Source organism: Notolepis coatsorum (genome assembly GCF_963971535.1).
Source record: "Notolepis coatsorum genome assembly, chromosome: 10".
In the NCBI taxonomy this organism is placed as follows: Eukaryota; Metazoa; Chordata; class Actinopteri; order Aulopiformes; family Paralepididae; genus Notolepis; species Notolepis coatsorum.
Window position 1 is genome coordinate 25,138,643 of NC_140174.1, and position 22,260 is coordinate 25,160,902.

The 22,260-nt window shown below is 44.0% G+C and overlaps 1 protein-coding gene across 1 annotated transcript in view; it reads left to right on the forward strand.

Moving 5' to 3' along the window:
- Window positions 1–7,925: 7,925 nt before the first annotated feature.
- Window positions 7,926–22,260, forward strand: part of mrtfab (myocardin related transcription factor Ab) — an 89,508-nt gene continuing 75,173 nt past the window's right edge. Inside the window, exons 1-2 of the mRNA XM_084323659.1 lie at window positions 7,926–8,136; window positions 8,874–8,939. The gene's annotated coding sequence lies outside the window, so the exon portion shown is untranslated. The remainder of the gene's footprint in view (window positions 8,137–8,873; window positions 8,940–22,260) is intronic.

Consider the following 22,260-nt stretch of genomic DNA (forward strand, 5'->3'; position numbering starts at 1 on the left):
TACAGAGTTTCAAGAGACCAGATCACCAAGGCAAAGCGGTTTCAGTACCTGATTAACTCAAGGTTGAAGTTCTGAAGGGTGTTCATGACAATGCAGGACATCAGGGTTCTTCTGGTTAAACCTTGACAGGGATGTGAGGGATTATGTATGCCACTGTCAGCGATGCATCGTCAGCAAGACAGTCAAACCCGAGGGTAGAGCTCCATTAGTTTCAAGTTCAAGTTTTTTTTATTAGTTGTCATAAAAGAAATACAGAATACTTTTCTATGAAATGCTTTTTTCTGTTATGAGCTCCTGGGAGTGTGCTAGATAAAAAGTATAAAATAGAAAGTCTGTTATGGTTTGAAACCGACCCCAACAGCACGGCACAGACAGGTAGTTCAGAGTTAGCCAAAGACTAGGGCGTATTTATTTCTGAAACAGGAATGAGCGAAATAACAATAAGAACAAACAAAGGGAGGGGCGGCTACGTGGCGTAGTGGGCAAGGCGCTCGCCACGAATGCGGAGACGCTGGGCTCGCCTGTTCGAGCCCAGCGCTCCACATTGCTTTCAGTTTAGCTGGTCGTTCATACTAATACACATTGGCCGTATTAGGGGGTGGGAAACTGATGGGTGGGGATCGGGCGTTGTGGACAGCGACTCCTACAGGTCGGTTGGTGCGCCTGCGCAGTAGAATCAGGAAGTGTCGGGGGAAGCGTGAGTCCAGCTTGGTGAAGACGGTAGCCTGGGTGAGGGGCTCGAAGGTGGAGTTCATGAGAGGAAGAGGGTACTTGTTCTTAATGGTGATCTCGTTGAGTTGGCGATAGTCGATGCAGGGTCGAAGGTCTCCATCCTTCTTCCCAACAAAAAAGAAACGGGCCGCCACCGGGGAGGAGGAAGGCCGAATGAGGCCTGCTGCCAAGGACTCAGAGATGTACTTATCCATCGCTGCCTTCTCAGGGACGGTCAGACTGTAAAGGCGGCTGCCGGGAAGGGGAGCCCCAGAGCGGAGGTCGATGGCACAGTCGTAAGGCCGGTGAGGCGGAAGGGCCTGAGCCCGGGACTTACTGAAAACCTCCTCGAGGTTGTGGTATTCGGGGGGAATAGTCGAGAGGTCCGGGGGCGGCTCACAAAGGGAACTCCGGGGCGAGGGACTGGACGCCGCCTGAAGACACTGGGCATGACAGGAGGAGCTCCACCCCCTGATGGTACCGGAGGACCAGGCGATGTGGGGCTCATGCAGCGCGAGCCAGGGCCGACCCAGGACTACAGGGACAAGAGGGGATCTGGTGATAAAAAACTGGAGTCTCTCAACGTGGTTACCAGCAATGGTGAGAAGGACTGGACAGGTGCGTTGAGTGATGTCAGCCAGGCGGTGCTGGTCCAACGCGAACACCTCCAAGGGTCTCTCGAGGTCCTCAAGTGGAATGTTGGCCTGGGTGGCAAACTCGAAATCCAGGAAACTCTCATCAGCACCCGAGTCAATGAGTGCCTCCACCGTCGCCCGTTGGTCCGCCCAGGCTAGGGTGACGCTCGTCAGACGGTTAGGTGGTGCACGGGTGTGGGAACAAGAAAAACGGCTCACCAGGATCTCTCGGGGTCCCGGCGAGCCTGGTCTTTTGGCCGGGTGGGGCAATTGGAGATACGGTGTCCATCCCGGCCGCAGTAGAGGCAAAGGCCGGACCTGAACCTGGCCTCCTGTTCAGCCTGGCTAAGGTGTGTGCGTCCCAGCTGCATGGGTTCCTCCTCGGGCACCGAATGGGAGGGGAAGGGGCCCCCAGTTGCGGAGGGAGCAGGACGGACCGCAGTACCGTCACAAGTGCGGGGGGTCTGGGTGAACGTCTGGGGGTCCCATTCGGGCTCTCTCACGCCTTCTCTCCCGGAGGCGTCCGTCGATGCGAATTGCGAGGTCGAATAGGCCCTCGAGGGAATCGGGCTCCTCACGGGTCGCGAGCTGGTCCCTTACTGCGTCGTTGAGCCCCCTCAGGAAGGTGAGACGAAGCGCTTGATCGTTCCAACCGCTCTCCATTGCGGCCAGTCTGAACTCCAGCGCGTAGTCGGTGACACTGCCACTGCCCTGCCGGAAGGTGCCCAACCGAGCTCCTGGGTCCTGGCCACGAGCTGGGTGGTGGAAAACCCTGCGTAGCTCTGCCACGAAGTCTGGGTAGGAAAAACAAAAATCAGCCCTCATTGACCAGGAGGCAGTAACCCACTGTGCTGCTCGGCCTGAGAGCAGGTTAGTCATGTAAGCCACTCGGGCTCCCTCTGAAGTAAATCGGCTGGGTTGATGAAGGAAAACCAACTCACATTGCATGATGAATGTGGCACAATCCTCGAAGTTACCGTCAAACCAACGTGGTTCGGAGAGACGGGGCTCCCGAGGTGCGAGGTCGGGAGGCGCGGGGTCCGCCACGGCTACGGGTGGTGCTCTGGCCGAGAACCCTGGAGTAGGTGGGGTTACAAGCAGGGCGTTAAATGCTTCACTCAACGTCTGTAGTTGGTGCAGAATATCAGCCTGCTGATTACCCTGGGCTGTCTGCAGGGTAGCCAGAGAGCTAAGGGACTCCTGAATAGGCTGGACCTGAGCCCGGAGGTCCTGCACAGCAGCCGCAGCCGCACCTAACTGTAGGCTGTGGTCGTTGGTCAATTCGATCTGGACCGCCAACGCTGCCTTGACCCTGTCTGTGTCGGCTGGGGTCGTCATGGTCGGGTCGTAATGTTATGGTTTGAAACCGACCCCAACAGCACGGCACAGACAGGTAGTTCAGAGTTAGCCAAAGACTAGGGCGTATTTATTTCTGAAACAGGAATGAGCGAAATAACAATAAAAACAAACAAAGGGGAGAATGTTCTTGGCAGAGTTGTCTGCGGCTCTGCAGATCGTCCCGGTATTGAGATGGAGAAGCGGCGTAGCGCCACTGCCTCTGCGGCTCTGCAGCTACTCCAGGATCCAACTCGGGGAGGAACGGAGAGAGAGAGAGAGTGGTCAATAAACAAGCCAACAGAATACAGAGGCAGTCCAGTCCTCCTTAGCTGAGTCCAGTATAAACACACGTGACTTAATCTTCAGTGTTACCAACACACAAGTTTAGCTGAGCCCAGTACAATCCCACGTGACTTAATCTTCAGTGTTACCAACACACAAGTTTAGCTGAGTCCAGTACAAAACAAAAACGGCAAATCTTCAGTGTTATCCAAACACACAGAAAACAGAGAATCCCAAAAGGTTCGTTCCAAAAACTCACCATAGCGCAAATGCGCAAAGCGGGCAACGAGGCACAGCTCCAACGGATGATAGAGATACACAACAGCGGCGACTTCCATGGACGTCCTGAAGAAAAACAGACGAGGCACAACAACGGGGGGAACAGGCAGTAGCAGTGGTAATCCAAAACGACCCGACAACGATTGACAGAAAGACCCGAGTATATGAAGGGCTCTGGGCGCTGATTACAAACAACCGACAGGTGCGTGACGGCAATTGGTACTTGACCTAGAAGCGTGTGGTGGCAATGAGCCAATCCTCCTCACAGTACCTTGAAGCGTGTGGCGGGAATGGGCCAATTCTCACAAAGTCAAAAGTACGTAAGCAAAAAGTGTTCAATATACATATGTACAATATACAATACAGAGTAAAAAAGAGTAACAGTGAGTTACAGTACAATACAGTATACCAGGGGTGGCCAACCCGCGGCTCGCGAGCCGCATGCGGCTCTTTGCCCGTCAATGTGCGGCTCTTCCATCCATAAAAAAAAATTAAAAAAAATTAAAATAAAATATATTTTTTTATTTTTTTTTTACTTTTTTTTTTTTTTTACTTTTTTTTTTTATGTCACTCATTCCATAAGGACGTAGAATAAACATTTACAATTTTTTTTTAAATGGTCCATTTGCATGTTCTTGGTATCTGAATCTAGGGACATATATGGATCAGTGTCAGAAATAGTGTGTCTGTTACTAGGCTTGAGTAAATTGTAATGAACCAAAGGAGAATATCAATTCTATTTAAAAAAAAATTATCTTTGACTGTAAATAACACCATGCTAAAATTGACCAGACCTGAAAAATCTAAGCAAATGAATAAAGGGAAGATGATTAAACAGAAGGTTTTGTAGATACAGTACTGAATTCTGCCATCTTTTTTATAATGTAAATTTCTCCACCATTCTTCATCATATTGCAACACCGTTTTTTGCAAGACGTTCACAGAAAGGTAGAGAAACTAACTGCGTTCTGTTTTATGGCAATAACGTTCAGGTTTGTGGGAGATAATCCCAAAAAATAAGAGAAATTAAAAAGTAAATCCAGAAGTCAGATGATTGACAGGGGCTGGTGTGAGCTGGGTAGGGTAGTTTTTCGAAATTTGAAAGCCCTGAGTCTCTTCCTTCAAAAGACTACACTCACTTTTGGCTGTGCCACTTCCTCCTGTCAATATGCGCCGGTTTCCGACTCAATGCCCTGAGATTTCTATAATCTTATATTTCACTAATAACAGTTAAAATAATTGGTAAACAAACATAATGCTGAAAATATACACTTTTACTGTATATCTCGGGCTTAAGAGGTTAACCCTGTGAGGCCCAAATTAAAAAGAAATTAGCAACTTCAGAGGCCAGAGGGTGGGACATATAAACACATTTACTATCAAATAGCATTGTGAGGCTGAACAACAGGACCAATTGACTATACATGTGCTTAAAGGGGAACTATCTTATAAATGGCTTTTTTCAGTGTTTACCATTGTTTCTTAGCTATGTGGACTTATATTAATAGGATATATGTCTCTAATTCTCATATTGGCGAATTCTTCCAATTCTCCTCTCACAATATTCACCCTCACTGAACTGAGTCATCTGAAAATGTGCATATCTGTGATGTCAGAGATTTCTCAGCTGCATAATAATGTGGCAGTTGATGTGGCAGTTGGCACCAGGCCACACAGTGGTTGGAGCCCAGCCTCAAAACGGCTTAAGATCTTGAGGTAGAAAAATGCGGTTTTTAGTACTTGATTAGAAATACAAAACAATGCATTTTTTTTGAAAAAAACCTAGGTGTTCCATAGACTCACAGGAATTGTGTAAAAGTGCCCAAATAGTGAAAGAAATAGTAAAATAGTTCCCCTTTAACATTTTTTAAATAAACATTATTTTTTTAAATGGCTAAAAGTGATTTTGTAATTTTGCAACCGTGGGTCTCACAGGGTACTTTTAACCCTGTGAGGCCCAAATAAAAAAGACATTAGCAACTTCAGAGGCCAGAGGGTGAGACCTATAAACACATGAAGGGTGCCGTGACTGAAAAAAAAGGTTGAGAAACGCTGGTATATGGTGTGGCTCTTTGTGGTACCACAGTAATTTTTTTGTGGCTCTTAGTCTCTGACTGGTTGGCCACCCCTGCAGTATATAGTACAATGCAGAAATGGGATGAGGTACAACTTAGGTAAGGTGCAATGAGGTATGAATTGTAGTGCAAATCTCTTTACCAATAAATATAAAGTGTGTTAAAGTGTCTAAAGTGGGTGCTACGGTGAGTGTTTATTTAAAGTGAGTGTGTGCATGTGGATGTGTGTGCTGTGAGTGTAGTTGGTGGTTTGTTACATAGTGTTATTGTCGTTGAGCATCCTGATGGCCTGGGGATAGAAGCTCCTTCTGAGTCTCTCTGTACTAGCCATGAGACTCCGGTATCGCTTGCCTGACCGCAGAAGTTCAAAGAGGCAGTTGTTTGGGTGACTAGAGTCATTGATTATTCTCTTAGCCTTTCCCCTGCAACGCTTGTTGTAAATGTCCTGGAGAGTGGGAAGCCCACCTCCAATTGTGCGTTCGGCTGAACGGGCCACTCTCTATAGTCTGCTACGGTCTTGTGCAGTGCTATTCCCAAACCAGGAGGTGATGTTACCAGTCAGGATGCTCTCTATAGGATGCTCTCATTAGATGCTCTCATTAGAGAGTAATAACATCAACCAGACCACTGCAGCTTGTCTGTATCGACTTTTGGTCCGCTGAAGATTCCAGGAACAAGTCAGTCGATGTCTTAGTGGTGACAGACCACTTTACAAATATGGCAAACTTTGAGAGTCAGTTGATCCGTGAGCTTCTCAGGGTCTCAGGCATCAGGAAATCACACACAATGCCCTACCATCCAATGGGACCTTCTTGAATTAATCACATGTGATGAGTTATTACAAGTATGTAGAATCTCTCACTAAAGACTTGAGGGAGGCCATGGTCATTGACCAGGAAAGTGAAGGGGTCTGACATTGAGGTCGGTGACAGGGTGCTCTTGGTGAACAAGAGAGCAAGAGGAAAAGGGAAAGTTGCCGATCGATGGGAGTCGATAATCTACACTGTGGTGAGCATGAATGCTGAGACACATACAAGATCTGTGACAGTTACTGGACGAGAGAAGGTGTTCCATAGGAACCTGCTGATGCTTGTCAATTTTATCCCTGTGGATGACACAAGTGAAGTTTCCGACCTTGCCTCATCCATGCCTGTGATCCAATCTTCCACTCCAAGTGTATGGGAGAGAGTACGGAAAACATCTCTGAGAGAGGGAGCAAAGATCTCTTGACTGGCCCAGCGTCTGTGGACTCTGAAGGAAGGACCTCATGGTACCAAAGCACCTCAACGGCGCTAAAAACAAAATTACAAACATCTCAAAACAAACTGGTCAGACTACTGCTTGACCTTACTCCTAGAACCCACCTCACCCCTGCCCACTTTGACAACCTAGGATGGCTTAGAGTAGACGACAGAGTACAGCAACTTGCAATGGGCCTGGTCTACAAGATACACTACACGACCAAGGTACCCATGTACATGTCAAAATACTTCCCAAAGGTCAGTGAATACCACGATCACAACACCAGAGGGAGCTCCACAAATCATGTTAAACCCAGATTCGGCTCAAACAAGGGACTAAACACGTTTTGCAATTATGCCACATCAATGTGGAACGCCCTACCCAAAGCTGTAAAGGAATGTGAATCACTATCCACTTTCAAAAACACTCTCAAAAAACACCTACGGGAGACTGCAATTCGAAACTGGCCCCTGTAAATGTCCTAACACAACCCCCTCCAATGTACAGTAAATGACCAACCAAGTATGGTCTTGTCAATATTCCAATGTACAGTTTTGCTTGTACAGTTGTACAGTGTACACTTTGTCTATGGTTGTGGGGGCTGTGATGTTGCTCATGATATGGGCTTCTATCCATTTGAAGTGTGCATCCACAATCACCAGAAACAAGAAATCTGTGAAGCACCAGCCAGTCACTAGAACGGGTTCCAAAGTTCCATTCCAATAATGATGTAGTATAAGGAGGTAGCTTACAAATAATGGCCTTAAAAAATAACAAATACTAGTATATCATGGAACAGCCAAAACTCACTCACTGCAGCAGCTAAATATCTGTCTCTGTTCTTATCACCCTCAAGTGGACAACGCAGCAGCAACCACTACTAATGTACAGTCTCCTCCCCATCATATACTCGCTGTCAGGATCTCTCTCTGGGTAACAGTACGGTATATTTGCATATCATATATGTCACAAATGTAACAGTACTATATACCTGTATGTCATGTATGTCCCTATGCCATGAATGTCATGATGTCATGTATGTTGTGTATGTCATAAATTATGAAATTATGTCACTATGAATTGAAAATGGGGGACCCTGATGTAAACAAGACAAACGTCTTTCTCTGGTCTACATCCCCTTAACAATTGTATGTATTGAGCCGTACTGTATTGTACCCATTCTGCAATCTGTTAAATAAAGTTTTCATTCATTCATTAATTCATTCATACATTAATTCACACTGGTGCAATCCTGTAACTGAACAGCAGATGGAGGCAGATGCCGTGTTAGCGCACGGGTCTCCTTCCTCGAATCCGTATTCATGCAACTTTTAGAACTAGGACGCAGTTAGTGCAGGACTTCTCGAGTAACGGTAGTGCTACTGCTACTACAACAACTCCCTACGTTTATATGCGCGATGATAAAGTGGTTGCCAAGTGGTTGCTAAGGAAGTAAGAGCTTTGCACTTGGAGCGGAGGAGGGCTTTCCGGTCAAAGTTTCCCTTTGTGATTCGGAAGTGGTGGTGGTGCGGCTACCCTCGTTAACAACAACACAAAAACATCGACTATGACAAGTAAGCGAATCATACATTGATCTAACATATAGCACATATAGCACTATCACTAGAGATAACAGGACAGCTAATACTACTCAATACGCCTCATCATCGGCGAAATCCAAAGCGTGACAGAGACAGGCACTGTTGCTATTCAAGCAGGCTAACAGTGATAGTAGTTTAACAGCAAGCTAACGGTGGCTAGCTAGCATAACAGCAAGCTAACGGTGGCTACTAGCTAGCATAACAGCAAGCTAACAGTGGCTAGTTGTCTCTGGGTCGGTCAGTCTGTCTGGAGCCGGGATGCGGACTTTTCAAAGCTGGCTAATGCTGCTGCTATTATGTTTAGTATGTGTTTATACTGAAATGGTTGTTCTGTTCTGCTCAGTTTTCTGGACGTGTCTTTTTATTGAATGATCCTATTTTGGCCTGCGTTCTGACTACGGGGGAGTTCCCAGCACCCAGATTAGTTAACAACAATAGTCTTATTTTGGCCAGTGACAGCTGTAGGCTACTGCCCCCCGGGACATCTGTGTGGGGTAGGCCTGCTGTAAAGCCCAATTACTCTGTGGCCTCGATTCCATTGAAATCGTTGTATTGGTCAAATTGCCACAGATATACATTGCCACACAGTGTCATCGTGGTCAATGGCAACTGGGGCAGAAAGGAGCCATTGGAATGTCAGAGAAAGCGGGTTGTTATGATCTATTATTGACTGACTGAGGCCGGTCTCTGTTCTCCCTCCTCTTCTCCAGAACTCCTCACATCATCACCGTCCTGCTGAAATGGGAAAACGCCCCTCAAGGATTTAGTAGCACTAGGTAAGCCTCCGATTTTTTTAAAAAATCTTATTAATATAATTCCCAGCCCTTTCACAATATAATACATTCTGTCCCCTTAGCATGATAGCTGTACTTTATCATTTGATGCTAGAGTTTGGAAAATAGCATTGTTCTTCTAATGGGAGATGAATCCCCTTTTGTAGTGTGTATACTTGTTGGATCAAATTCTCTGGACTCTCCCCACACCTATTGCACCACACCAGAGTAAATCTGCATTCCTCAGCACCAGGCATTCACTATAGCCAGCCAGGTGTGTGGAATGGGGGTGATGTGAGGTGTGTGTGTGTCTGTGTTTGTGTACCTGTGCGATCGTGTTGCAAACACATCTCGGAGACTAGTGTAGGCGTGCAGAGTGGAATGCCAGAGAACACGATGTCCCTCCCCCCGTCCTGCATTGTACCACTCACAATGCACCCTTCATGTATCAACAATACCCCGTTCTGGACAGGGGAGCTGCTGGGAAAATACCCGTTCTGGACAGGAGAGCTGCCAGGCGAAAGAGAATCATTATTCTCGACTGAGTGAACCGTTGGTCGATAAGTTGTGGTTTAATTTAGTTTGCATCTGTCGTGCTTAGAGCTGTAGTCTCTTAACACCTGTGTTCCCCCGCAGACCATGCAAATGTGGGCAGAGGCTAGGTGTTCCTGCACGGCCCTCAGCAGCCAGACCCTCCAAAGTGATGCATAACACAGAGATCACACACGCCAAACTAGCATTGCAGAAATGTAGAATGGTCACTTGTCGATTTGCAGTGGGATGCTTTTAGTTGGTGGAATTCCACCCTATACTGCATTATGACTTCACTCTGGTGAAGTTCCATTGGTGCTGGATTCTGTTGCTGTATAATGACGACGTCGTTGCACCTAACACTGAAAGAGTTGTGTGATGATGTCACATTGTCACTGGTGTTTTCAATCAATCAGTCACTGATGATTATGTGGTTATGATAGATTCCACTTCATTGTGACGCGAAGTTCTCCCACTTTGCGATGTCAGTGATACCTGTGGATTCGTATGACATGGCATCGCAGCGTTGTAAGTAGCGAGGTCAGCACTGCATCGTGACATCAGCAGTTGCACTGGATTTACCTGGCATGTTGTTTACTTCTTTTTGCAAACACGTTTCCTTGTCTGTCTTCTACTCTGTAGTATAGCGCATTGGTTCTCGAACCTCTTCATGTCAAGGACCCCCAAATGGACACGTAATACGTGAGGCACCCCCATCTGATTAGATTTAGTCCCAGGGACCACCATCTGAGAAGACATTTGGTGTTAGATGATTAGGTGATTTAGTTCAGAATTCCTTAACTGTCTACTGTACGTAGGGAGATGATGAACCCTATGATCACAATAGTCCTTCTCATACATTCTCTCATTGTGCTAACAACGTCAATCAAAGCTTAGTTAAATGTAACTATTGCTCATTTTGCTGGAGACCTCCTGGAACCACCTCACAGGCCCCACAACACAACTATAATTAATCAAATATTATAAAAAATATATATGTAATTATGTGTTTAATTTCCATATAGCTTATTTATTTGTTACGTTGCATTTCAGGGAAGGTCCCCGTTTTAGGGCTGTGTTTTTTAAACATCATTAAAACATATTGAATTGCATGTAATTAGCATTGAGATTTAATTAGCTAATAGGAATGCCTAACTAATAGTGTATTTCATGCGATTAGGCAGAAAAGGAACCCCCAATAGATAAACCACAGAGAAGTCATGATTTGGTCTGGTGCTTCCGAGATGTGCAGTGGTTTGAGAAAGAGACTGGACTTGCTTTGGCAGGAATAGTCTCGGTACAGGCTCCTAATTTGGAAAGTTGTGGCTTATTAGAATACCGGAGGAGGAGGAGAGGTGCCACCTTAACTCATTGGCTGCCAGCTATTAGCCTTGGCCCTGTGGTAGCACTGCCACGCGTTAAAAGATAGGAGTGAGTCACCTTGTTTGTAGAGCTATATTCTATATTATAGCTATGGATACAATACTATGGCCCATTTGACATCGAGTATCTATCGTTCAATATGTGAAAAAGAAATAATTTTTTCATCCATACATTCCCGTTTTATACCGTGGTGAATATGAGTATGGTTTTAGATTGGTCTGGGGTAATTCCCGAAATGCTGAGGAATAGCCTTATGCGTGTATTATACTATAACCGTTGCCGTTTCTTGCCTGGACACGCTATTATTCTCAAATCAAATCTATGGTATTATGTTTCATCATGAATGCATGAAAGGGGGGGGGGCGGGTCGTTTTTTGATGCTTTGATCTAGGGGTGGACGGTATGGTCTAAAATGTATATCACGGTATAATCTGAAGCATAGACGGTAACGGTATATATCACGGTATCATCGTTTTTGATAAAAAAATTTTTTTATTTTATATAATATAATTTTTTTTTTTTTTTTTTTTATAAAATATATATATTATATAATTAGACTTGTACTTGTATTATCTGCGAGACATCGCCACCACGCAACAAGCTCCACTGTCTGTGTGTACTCTAGTAGCCTCCAGCTACGGCCAGGATTCTCCGGCGCTGCACCTGGACCCTATTGGCATAACGTTACTTAACTGTGCTCAGCAAGCCCTCAGCTCGAATACGCATCGAATCAGTGTTATAAGACATTGATATCAGGAGCTATCTGTAGCTACTGCTAGCCGGATATATAACGTTAATACAACGCCTCAGTGAATTATTTAGTTCAATGGGACATTTCGTTTTGAACGGTGAACTTGCGTTAACGTGAGCTAACGGCTAACGGAGCTATCATACACGTCTACTCTCTACTAGACTTGATGGAGCGTTTGTTGATGTCAGGAGCTATCGGTAGCTGGCCGACTAGATACCGTTCGGTTAGACAATGCCTCATCATGTATTAAACTAAAAGTGAATAGTTGACTGGGTCATTTTGTAACGGTAGCTAAGCTAACGTTAGCTCAGGGAGACGTCCCGTCCCACTAGACTACTAGTAGACCCGTGTTTACATGCGTGCGGGAGGGACTGGCACTGCGCGAAGCCTCCTAAATAACTTTTTCCAGTTCGCACATATCTATTATCTATGACTAATTCTATCTATTTTTAGGGGCAAATGCGAGTGAAATAGTCGCGCTGTGGTTACATGACGTCATTGCTATTTTAGAGCTGCACTACCGGTTACACGGTATAGGCAAAATCCATACCGTAGAGCAAATTCATACCGTTTATACCGTATACCGTTTATACCGTCCAGTTTGATCATCACCAACGGCATACGTTGTGGAGTAACGTTACACATAGGGCTGCAGCGGTTACCGCATTATCGCGATATCGCCATCACGTCACGCCCACCGCAGAGTCAAGCTGATTACCGCATCACCGGCTGTTTTTTATTTTAATAATAATAATAATTATAGTTGTGTATAGCCTATTTTCTTCACGCCATGTGTTCGAAAGTTTCCACTCGCAGTTAAATTTTTTTTTATTTTTTTTTTAATCTTTTCCCCCCCTCCTTTTTCCTCCGATTTTCTCCCATCCCAATGTTAGTCGTTATGCCAATTCCCAATCCCCTTCCTGGTCGCTGCGCACTTAACCCCCACAGTCGGTCTGGGAGAGTGGAGGCTATCACGTGCTTCCTCCGACACACGTCTAGCCAATCAACCGCTTCTTTTCACCTGGCAGCGCGGACTCTCACTGAGAGGGTGTAACGACGTGTGGAAGGATCACACTTCCCCCTTAGATCCTATCCACGCTGAGCAGGCGCCCCGACCGAACTGTAGGAGTCGCTGTTTACAACGACCCGGACCCACCCCGCCAGCTTTCCCACCCTCTAATACTGCCAATTGTATTAGTGTGAACGGCCAGCCAAGCTGGTGACAACGCCGGGAGCTGGATTCGAACAGGCGAATCCAGCGTCTCCGGCGTTGGTGACGAACGCAACCTCCGCTACGCCACCTGACCGCCTGCACAGTTAACATTCTGATTGAACCCCAGAACTTGGTTTGCTGCTACGGAAAGTTTTCGCTTTGAATCTGCTAAAAACATGGATCTTGAAGCGAAACCCAATCGAAGGGCATTCGGATGCCGTAAATGCTGCCGTTTTGATCCCGAAAGAAGACGGAGTGGTCACGGTTAGCGAGGTCAGTTCTGGTTCTGTTCTGGAGCAGTAGATATGCCATATTGTGTGTGTGTGTGCTGAGCGCAGTTGCTTTAGCTGGTGTTAATTCGCTGGCCACTGGGTTGAACAAACGATTCCATGACGTTATTATCTGTTATGCAGATAGATAGGACAGTGAGTCAATTCATTCCTAGTTGGTTATTGAACCAAGCGTTTGGTTAACGTTAGCTACCGCGAGTCGCAAAGTCATTCTCTTTAATGACAACACTGGAATAAAGATAGACATTTAACGTTAGACTAGAGGCTATAAAGAATAGATTACCACAGAAATAAATGCATTCGAAAAGTTTATTTAGAAAAAAAGTATTTTAACATTACATTAAAAATAAAAATAAAATTGCGGATACCGCGGCGGTTTCAATGGCTTCACTCATTTGTGCGGTAAGGAAAAAATCAATACCATGGCAGCCCTAGTTACACACACACGTTTGGATCAATATGAAGACATGGTTGGATCAACGCAAGATTGATATCATATAGTCCTTACCTTGACTAGGATGTACCCCAAAAAGAATATTCCAATTATCTGATCGCTATTCCAAGTATTGATGCCCATCGTGTCGCCAACATAATCCACCACACATCATGCATCATCGGGAGCATTTGATCCTTCTCACTCCGACCGTTATAACCGCTCAACTTGAGTGGGGAAAAAAGCCACATTTGATCGACGCACAGGCCAAGATACAAGGTTTCAAAGGGTGCTCGATATCGCCACCTGGTAGGATCTGGCCGGTACTGCACCCTCGGCGTCGCAGTATGCCTTCTACCGGCAACATACGGGTCCCTGACATTGAATGGGATATTAAAATAGAAAAAAAGGGAAACCGATCAAATAACGTATATATATACGTGGTTGGCGTTCAACGGTTGTCCGCCAAACACGTATATAAACGTGGTTGGCGTCCATTGAGTTAATGTAGCACTCGGCTCCTTTAGAAACTGCACAGTAATTTGGGACAACACAAGCGTGAAATTTCTCGATTCTAAGATGCATGACGATGCGGTGACAGAACATAATCAATTATTAATCTTTTTTTTTTTTTTTTTTTTACTCTCGCTAGGTTTTATGTTCTTTTATAATGTAGCACTTTGGCAACTATAAAGCACCATACAAATCAAATATATTATTATTATTAAAGCTAGTGCTCTGGTCATGCATCAACTCTCAACTTATAGAAAATACAGCATCAGGCTATTCTAAAAGTATACTAATACTGATACTAATAAAAAATAGTATTGAACTGTTTTTAACAAGCTGGGTATCGAGATACCGTTCTAGTATCTGTATCATGCAACACTAGTAAAGACATTTATTTTGACATTCTGATTTAAGAACTTTCTAAATAAAAGTTAATTTATCTGACTGCTTGTATTAATTGATGAAAAAGTAGCCATGTGCAGTAATATAGATTATAAAATTGAGGATGTAATATATTATTGAGCTGCATCGTAGAATCGAATCGTGGACAGTTTAATCGTAATCGAATCGTGATCGAATCGTGAGGCCTGAAGATTCACAGCTCTAGAAATAGTACGTACATAGGCCTAGTTGTCCCCTTCCTTGCGAAAAGCCAGAGAGGGGGCAGAGCAGCGAGCGAGACCACTGCTCAGCTGAACTCAGAATGTCATGTAGCCTAGCTGAACTGAACAGTTGTAAGTGTTAGCATTAGATCCCTAGCTTGATTAGCCTACTTACTTGGTCAATGGGAAAAGTGGCCATTTCTGCATCGCTGGTAAGTGATTTACTGCTCCTCAGTTCTCATGTCTGAAGTGGATCCCGTGTCCTGATCTGTCATGCATGTGTTAAAACTCTGCTATGACGTCTTGGTTCTGGTCAAGCTGCCGCTGCTGTTTTCGGGTCTGACATTGTAAATTAAGGATGGTTAATTAATAGTTAATAATAATGAAGTTGTGGTCAGTGTGTTAAAGAGGCACTATGAAACATTTAGTACATTGTTTCATGTACAATTGGCCAGTTTGTGATGCACACTAAATAATCTGATAAGCTTTCATGTAGAGCTGCCGCGATTACCGCATTACCGCGGTATCACTGTTACATCACGGCCACCGCAGAGTAGGCTGAATACCGCGTCACCGCTGTTTTTTATAATAATAATAATAAATTACCCTCCTCTCGTTGGGCTTGCGGCTCTGCAGATATACCCTACTCCTCTATCGAGGTTCCAAGCGACCCTATTGGGTACCAGAAAAGTCACGTGAAACATTGCAGACCACTGATTGGTCAGAAGAGAGACGCGTCACACGTTGTAGCGTCATGCAGTGCTTTTACGTCCTGAATGTCAGCTCATCACAACACGGCTAATAACGTTAGCTTTAACTCTCCGCCGGAGTGGACTACCATCGCTCCTCAGGAGTACTAAACGAGACATAATGATTTTACTGTCTGCAACGAATGTTATAATAAAAGCCCTTCGTTCTATACACTTGTCTGATTGAAAACTTTATTAACAGACCGCAGAATGGGACAACTCAGCACGCTCTGAGCAAAGAAAGGAACTGAGATATGAAGAGTATTGCTTGCCTTGCTATGGTCCGGTAAATACGCTGATGTTATTGAACGTATAACTATATAATGTTAATGCCACAAAACGAATGCCTTTATTATAAAGTAGTAACTTTATAGTAATAATAATAAGAAAGGGTCGGGGGGGTTAGGGGTAACCACCCCTGCCCGCGACACCGAGTGAACTGCGCACGACCAGAGGGGAAACTTCGAATCCGTGTTTCACTTTCACTTTTGCCGAATCCCAAACAATATTCATGCTGCAAAGTCATCCTCTAAAGATAGACATTTAGACTAGAGGCAGGCTATATGCTATAAAGAGTAGACTACTACTAAAAAAAAAAATGCATTCAAACTTTTTATTTTTATTTTTTGTGTGCGTGCGGTAATAACCGCGGCGGTAGGAAATATTTTGCAAATTTGTGTGGTAAGGAAAACATCAATACCGCGGCAGCTCTACTTTCATGTCAATTATGTTAAATAAATAGACAATTCCTGCTTTTTACCATTTTATGGGTATATTTTCTTCTTTTACACATATATCATGACGTTATCTTAGATTACATTTCTTGCAATATATTGATTATCACAGACATCATGTATCGCAATATTACCGCTATCGAGAGCCTTTATCGTTATTTGTCACAGTATCTTACCGTGAGTTAAGGCCTCTACATGCTACAGCAACTTCAAAGCAACTTCAACACAACATCAGCGCGATTTCAGCGCGGTTGTTGTTTAGGGTCTTGTAGACTGTGTTGCTTGGACGTTGTGTACATGTCCCCCAAATCTAACCTAAACAACCGTTGCGTTGATATTGCGTAGCAGTGATTGGTTGGTTAGCGAATGGGGGCGGGGCTGTCATAGAATAATATTGGTCTTGCAGAGAATACCATCCGCCATTGTTGTAGCCAGCCAGCGTTGATGCTAAATAATTAGCGTCACATAGCTGGCCTTTTTCTGAAAACCCAAGCACATATTGTTCCATAGCATACGCCTTCAGTTGATCATGACAAATCCTCTCTTACCTTGACGATTAAAAAGCCTCCATAATTTAGTAAATAAAGCTGTAGCCAGCCAGCTAGCATTGGTGCTATACAAAATGCTATCCACATTAGCTACATAGCTAACCAACTAAATACAATGGTATCCTGAGGTAACTTTAACTTTAAATACAACGTTTGCTAGTCGAAATGACTGGACACACACAGGGACAAGTTAAACATCAATCAATTCATTTATTCCAATAGGTAGTTTGAGCTGCATGTGAGCCGAGGTCCTCTCCATTGGAAACTAATGATGTTACGGTAACGTTAGCTCAAAAAGCACAGAAAGTTAAGCTGCTAGCAACAGACACTATAACATTTCCGGTCGGGGGATTTCAAAATAAAAGAGCGACGTCTAAAATCACCGGAAATACGTTTATTTTGTACATTATCTAACGTTAACACGAACCTAAACTAACTTTAGTTAAACTAACTTTGCGCGTCGATGTTGCAGAAGCATAAAGGCAGAGTGTCTAAAACACCGTTGCTTTGTCGATGTTGTGTTGCAGTTGCTTTGAAGTTTCTGTAGCATGCAGAGGCCTTTACTCGTATTGTCCCACCTCTATTACGAGGTCATATTGGCTACGTTCACACTGCAAGACGTATTGCTCAATTCTGATTTATTGTTCAGCAAATTAACAATAAGATAAGATGGATGTGAAAGATTGTGACAAAATGTAATGTCAATCTAGAGTGACGTAAAAGTTGCATGAGAGAGTCGCATGACAGTTCAGACTGAGGTTGCATTGCAAAAGATCAGACCTGTATCTGATTTAGAACCACATATGAAAGTGGCGCAAATCGGAATTGAAAAGATCAGATTCCATGTGATTTGTGCTGTTCACACTGTTATCTAATATCTGATCTGAGTCCTATCGTATGAGCAAAGAAATCAGATTTGGAGCACTTTCATCTACAGTCTGAACTTAGCCATTGACCGTTTCCATTCACTGTCATGCATCACTGAAGACTGTGTACTCATGATGAGTTCAGTTCACGTTAGCAACTTGAACCTGCTGCATTTAGATCTAAACCCCAGCAGAATCTTTCAGTTTGCCCCGGCAGTTTGTGTGGGAGACGAGCTAAATCACATCATATTCACCAGCATAATTTAAGTCTGCTATTTGGGCGCATTAATATTACAAATTTACAAGTTTCTATAGTAATGATGAAACAGCAAAAGAGAATTGCGTAGGTAGGTTTTATTTAGACAACAAACATAATATACAGATCACATGAGTATTTGCTTTGGGGGGGGGGGGGGGGGGGGGTCAAAGTGCAGAGCAGACAAAATTGTAGTTTCAGTAGTTAACTCCACAAAAAAATAACAAAAATCACTATGTTGAACTACTAGCAAGCTACTGCAAGATGTAAGTTTAATTAGATATACAGAAACTACACTCCCTCCATCACTGCAAGAACGACGTATTTGCGCTGAACAACCTCCGTACAGATTCAGACGGGGCAGAATCCATAACCAAAGCCGCAAGGTTGTTGTTAATACTGAACTAAATGCAGCCAGTCGCGGATGGCTTGTTATTTCGGTGCATAACGTCGAGCCGCGACGTCGATATTTCCCTCTCGTTGTCACTTCAGTGACAAGTTAAAGGTGCTATTAATACGATTTTGATGTAGAGTAATTAATACGTCCACAGAGCTTTTAGAAAGGTACGTTAAAATGTTAAGTATTGCTTTTCCCCCCAAATAAATTATTGATTGATTAATTAATAAAAAGAAAATGTTGTCTATGTTGTTTACATGTTGCATGCATGTATCCCCTCCCTACTTCCCATTTCCCCCACATGGAATGCACCCGATGGGACAAATGACGTGCTGATGCTCTAGTCTAGTGGCTGAATGTTCTCTATATAGCACCTGAGCACGACGCAAGAGCCAAATGACACGACTCGAGCAAAATGGCCGCCGTGTGAATATGGTCCAGTCGGCTGGAGAACGCAAACATTCTATTCTCCTCATTTGTATTTATTATTTTATTTGTATGGAATTCAACCAATTTTTTTACCTTTTGGAAGATGATTCTGTCTATTTTCATACCGGTGCCAATATCGACCAAAATAACATCAGCTCAGGCCACGCATGAGCGATGGTGTGTTTTCCTGGGTGATCCCCTCTCTCCAAATCATTCCAACAGAGCAACCATGCAACAGTAAAGAAAATGACCACATGATGGTAAAACTGGGTCTTACATTGAAAATAATTGGAGTTCCTCTTTTAAATAGCCTGAATCAGGCATGTGACCCCCCCCCTCCCTCCCTACTCTTGTGTTGATGTACAATCACTCAATCATGCGGAGCCGCTTTCGATATCCATATCCAGAGAAGAGACGGACATCTCAGACAACACTGCTGCATTGTAGTAATGACAGGATCCCTGCCAGAGATCAACACGCCGGGAGCCCCAGCGTATCTCTGCAAAACAAGCGTCCGAGCGGCGAGGGGGCGTTCTGCTCTCGTCTCCTACATGAAGTCGTCGTGGGACCCGGGGGGAGGCGCGTTCGGACGCTTTTAGGAGGTCAAAACCACCCAAAATTATACTCCTGTCCTTCCTGCAGAGAGGGCCACAGCAACAAGCTGTAAATAAACATACCAATTCTTCCCCAATGGTTGATTTAATCCCTAGCCTGCAGCCTTGCATTCTTATCCTGGGTGTTTTCACCCCTTTGTGTGTCTATGTGTCTGCATGCATGTTTGTGTGTGTGTGTACGTGTGCATGCATGTTTGTGTGTGTGCGCATGCATGTTTGTGTGTCTGTGTGTGTGTGTGTATGTATGTGTGCATGTTTGTGTGTCTGAGAGTTCCATAATTGCACAAGAGAGACGCTCAGTGTTCCAGAATTTCACTATCTGGACATGTAGCAGCCTGCTCAAGTGCTCTAGGTACCATATCCCTCCTCCTCTCCTCCTGGAAACGAAGGGAATGGGATGAGGAGAGAGAAAGGGGAGGAGCCAGCTATCTGTTTTAAGTTATTATTATCCACCACAAGGGTGAACATTCTGACCCATGGCCACACCGAACATGACAGGAAAAACAAATAAACATTTAACAGACATTTAAAAATAATTAAAACTAAAATGAATTAGAAAATAATTGATTTGGAGTCTAGGAGGCTGATAAATTACCTCTCTGTGGCCCTTGCCGCGAAGTGCGTCCGGTCTAGGGTTGGGTACCGAACTCTGTACTTTTTCTTTTTTTATCCACTTTTTTTCCTTATTTTCTATTTTTCTCCCATCCCAATTTCGTATTGCCAATTCTCCCCTCCCCTGTCTTGAACGTTGCTAGACTATGCCTCCCACTGGTCGGTTGTAGTGAGGACCGAAGCCTTGCATCACGTGTCCCCTCCGGTACATGAGGAGGCAGCCTGTCCAGGGCTCTACAGTGTGACCATATTGCTCGCATATGCCCCTAAAAATATGTGTGTGCGAACCTGAAAAATCAATTACTCGCACAGTGTGCGAATGCAGATTACAGCCTCAGTCGTTATTTTTTTTCTCCGCCGAGAATCGTTAAAAAACTACAAGTCCCACATTGCACTCAAGCCAACAGTCCAATCACAGTAGAGTGACGTGACTGGTTTCATGGGAAATAAAGGAAATGACCAATCGGAAGCTCTCATTTTGCTTGTTTACTTCCTGAAAGTCGGCCATTGCGATATGCGAGCGTTTTCCGAGACACTAACTTATTATAGTCTTACCAATAGCAATAGATTTTAGAACACCTAGATTTAGCGATAGCAATAGTAATATAACATTAATGCAACAAAACGAATGCCTTGCTTTGTTAATCATAACGTTGATGCAGTAGCGTATGTCGTTGTGTTGACTGTAACGGACATGATAACAACATAACACTGTGTACACATTCAAATTGCGATAATCGATTCTCACTTTTTCAAATCGATGCAGTTATTTTCCCCTTAGGATCGATGCATTGTTACACCCCTACACCAAAGTAACTGGCCCACTGTGTATGTGTGTACAGCTAACTTGGCTAGCGTTATCAACAGCAGAGGTGGGCAATAGGGTCCAGCTGTGTGAGTGCAAGCGGTGTGACGTAATTGGCAGAATCGACTGTCAATCAATGGTCTACCTGACACGCAAACTCATAAACAATGTTTCTGTACTGGAGGTGTACAGTATTTCAATAGGCAACCCTGAAAGGATTCTTTTTCTAGAAGAGCAACACTAGCCAAAACATAGGCATTGTATGCATAAAAGGGGCAAAAGCTAAAGTTAAGTGACTGTTACTTTTGTAGCAGTAGTTTGATTTGATAGTTTATTGATAGGGACAGCACATGTTAATGAACATCAAGTACAAAATACAAAATGTAAACATGCAGGGTTGTAGCAAGAGCTAATTTACACCAGGAGACAGCAAAACTCTTTCAATAAATAAATAGCCTGCTTAGGGTAAAAGCATGGTGACAATCAATGATAAAAACAAGAAACAAGTTACATAAACTAAATCAGATTAAAAATGATCACAGTTCTAGTTTGCCTTAAGATGCAGTTTAAGATGGGTCTTGAACATGGAGTATGTGGGGCACTCTCTAATCACAACTGGTAGGCTATTCCAGTAGTTACCACCTTTAACAGAGAACACAGTTTTAGCAAAGGTAGTATACCGAAAGGGCACCTTACAGTCCCCTCTACTGATGGCCCTGGTGGTAATGCCAGTGTCTCCTTTTTGTTCAATGTCACTGCCTTTCTTATTAGGCCTAGTTGTTGGCTACAACTTTGCCACAGTAGGCATTAATCACTTAATAGTTCAAATGTCTGTGTCCCATTCCCGTTTGCCAGATACACACACACGCACACAGTGGGCCAGTGACTTTGGTGGTATGTGCTATTGCACAGATGTGTGTCCCGTTCCCGTTTGCACATGCACGCACAGTACAAATATACATTTATTTAAAAAAAACTCTGTTACTTGAAATATTTTCACTGTGCTCCTAAATATTTTTGGGTGCTCCTAAATTTCTTTGTGTGCTCCTAAATTTTTTCATTTAGGAGCACATGTGCTCCTTGGGAAAAAGGTTAGCGTAGAGCCCTGCTGTCACATCTTTTCACCTGAACAGCGCAATCTCTCAGTGGCGAGGAGTAACGCGTGGGAGGCTCACACGCTGCCCCCGCTACTTCCTGTTTCCGCCGTACCGGCGTCACCCAACCCACTCCACACACTTTATAGCACACACCCACTTTAAACAAACACACTGTAGCACCCACTCCCCACACTTTATATTTATTGATGAAGGATTGCACTACAACTCGTACACCTTACTGTAAATTGTACCTAAAATTGTACCTCATCCCATTTCTGCTTTGCACTAGATAGTACTGTACATTAGTACACTGCATAGTATTGTATATTATATGGTAACTCAGAACATGGTACATATGTCTATACCGAACACTGTGACCTCATTTTTCTTCTTTTAAATTACATGCTATATTATGTTATTTGATACTATCTTGTCTAGCACAGTCTCTGGAGCGTAACAGTAAGAAGCATTTTGTATGAAAGTATTCTGTACTTCTGTATGACA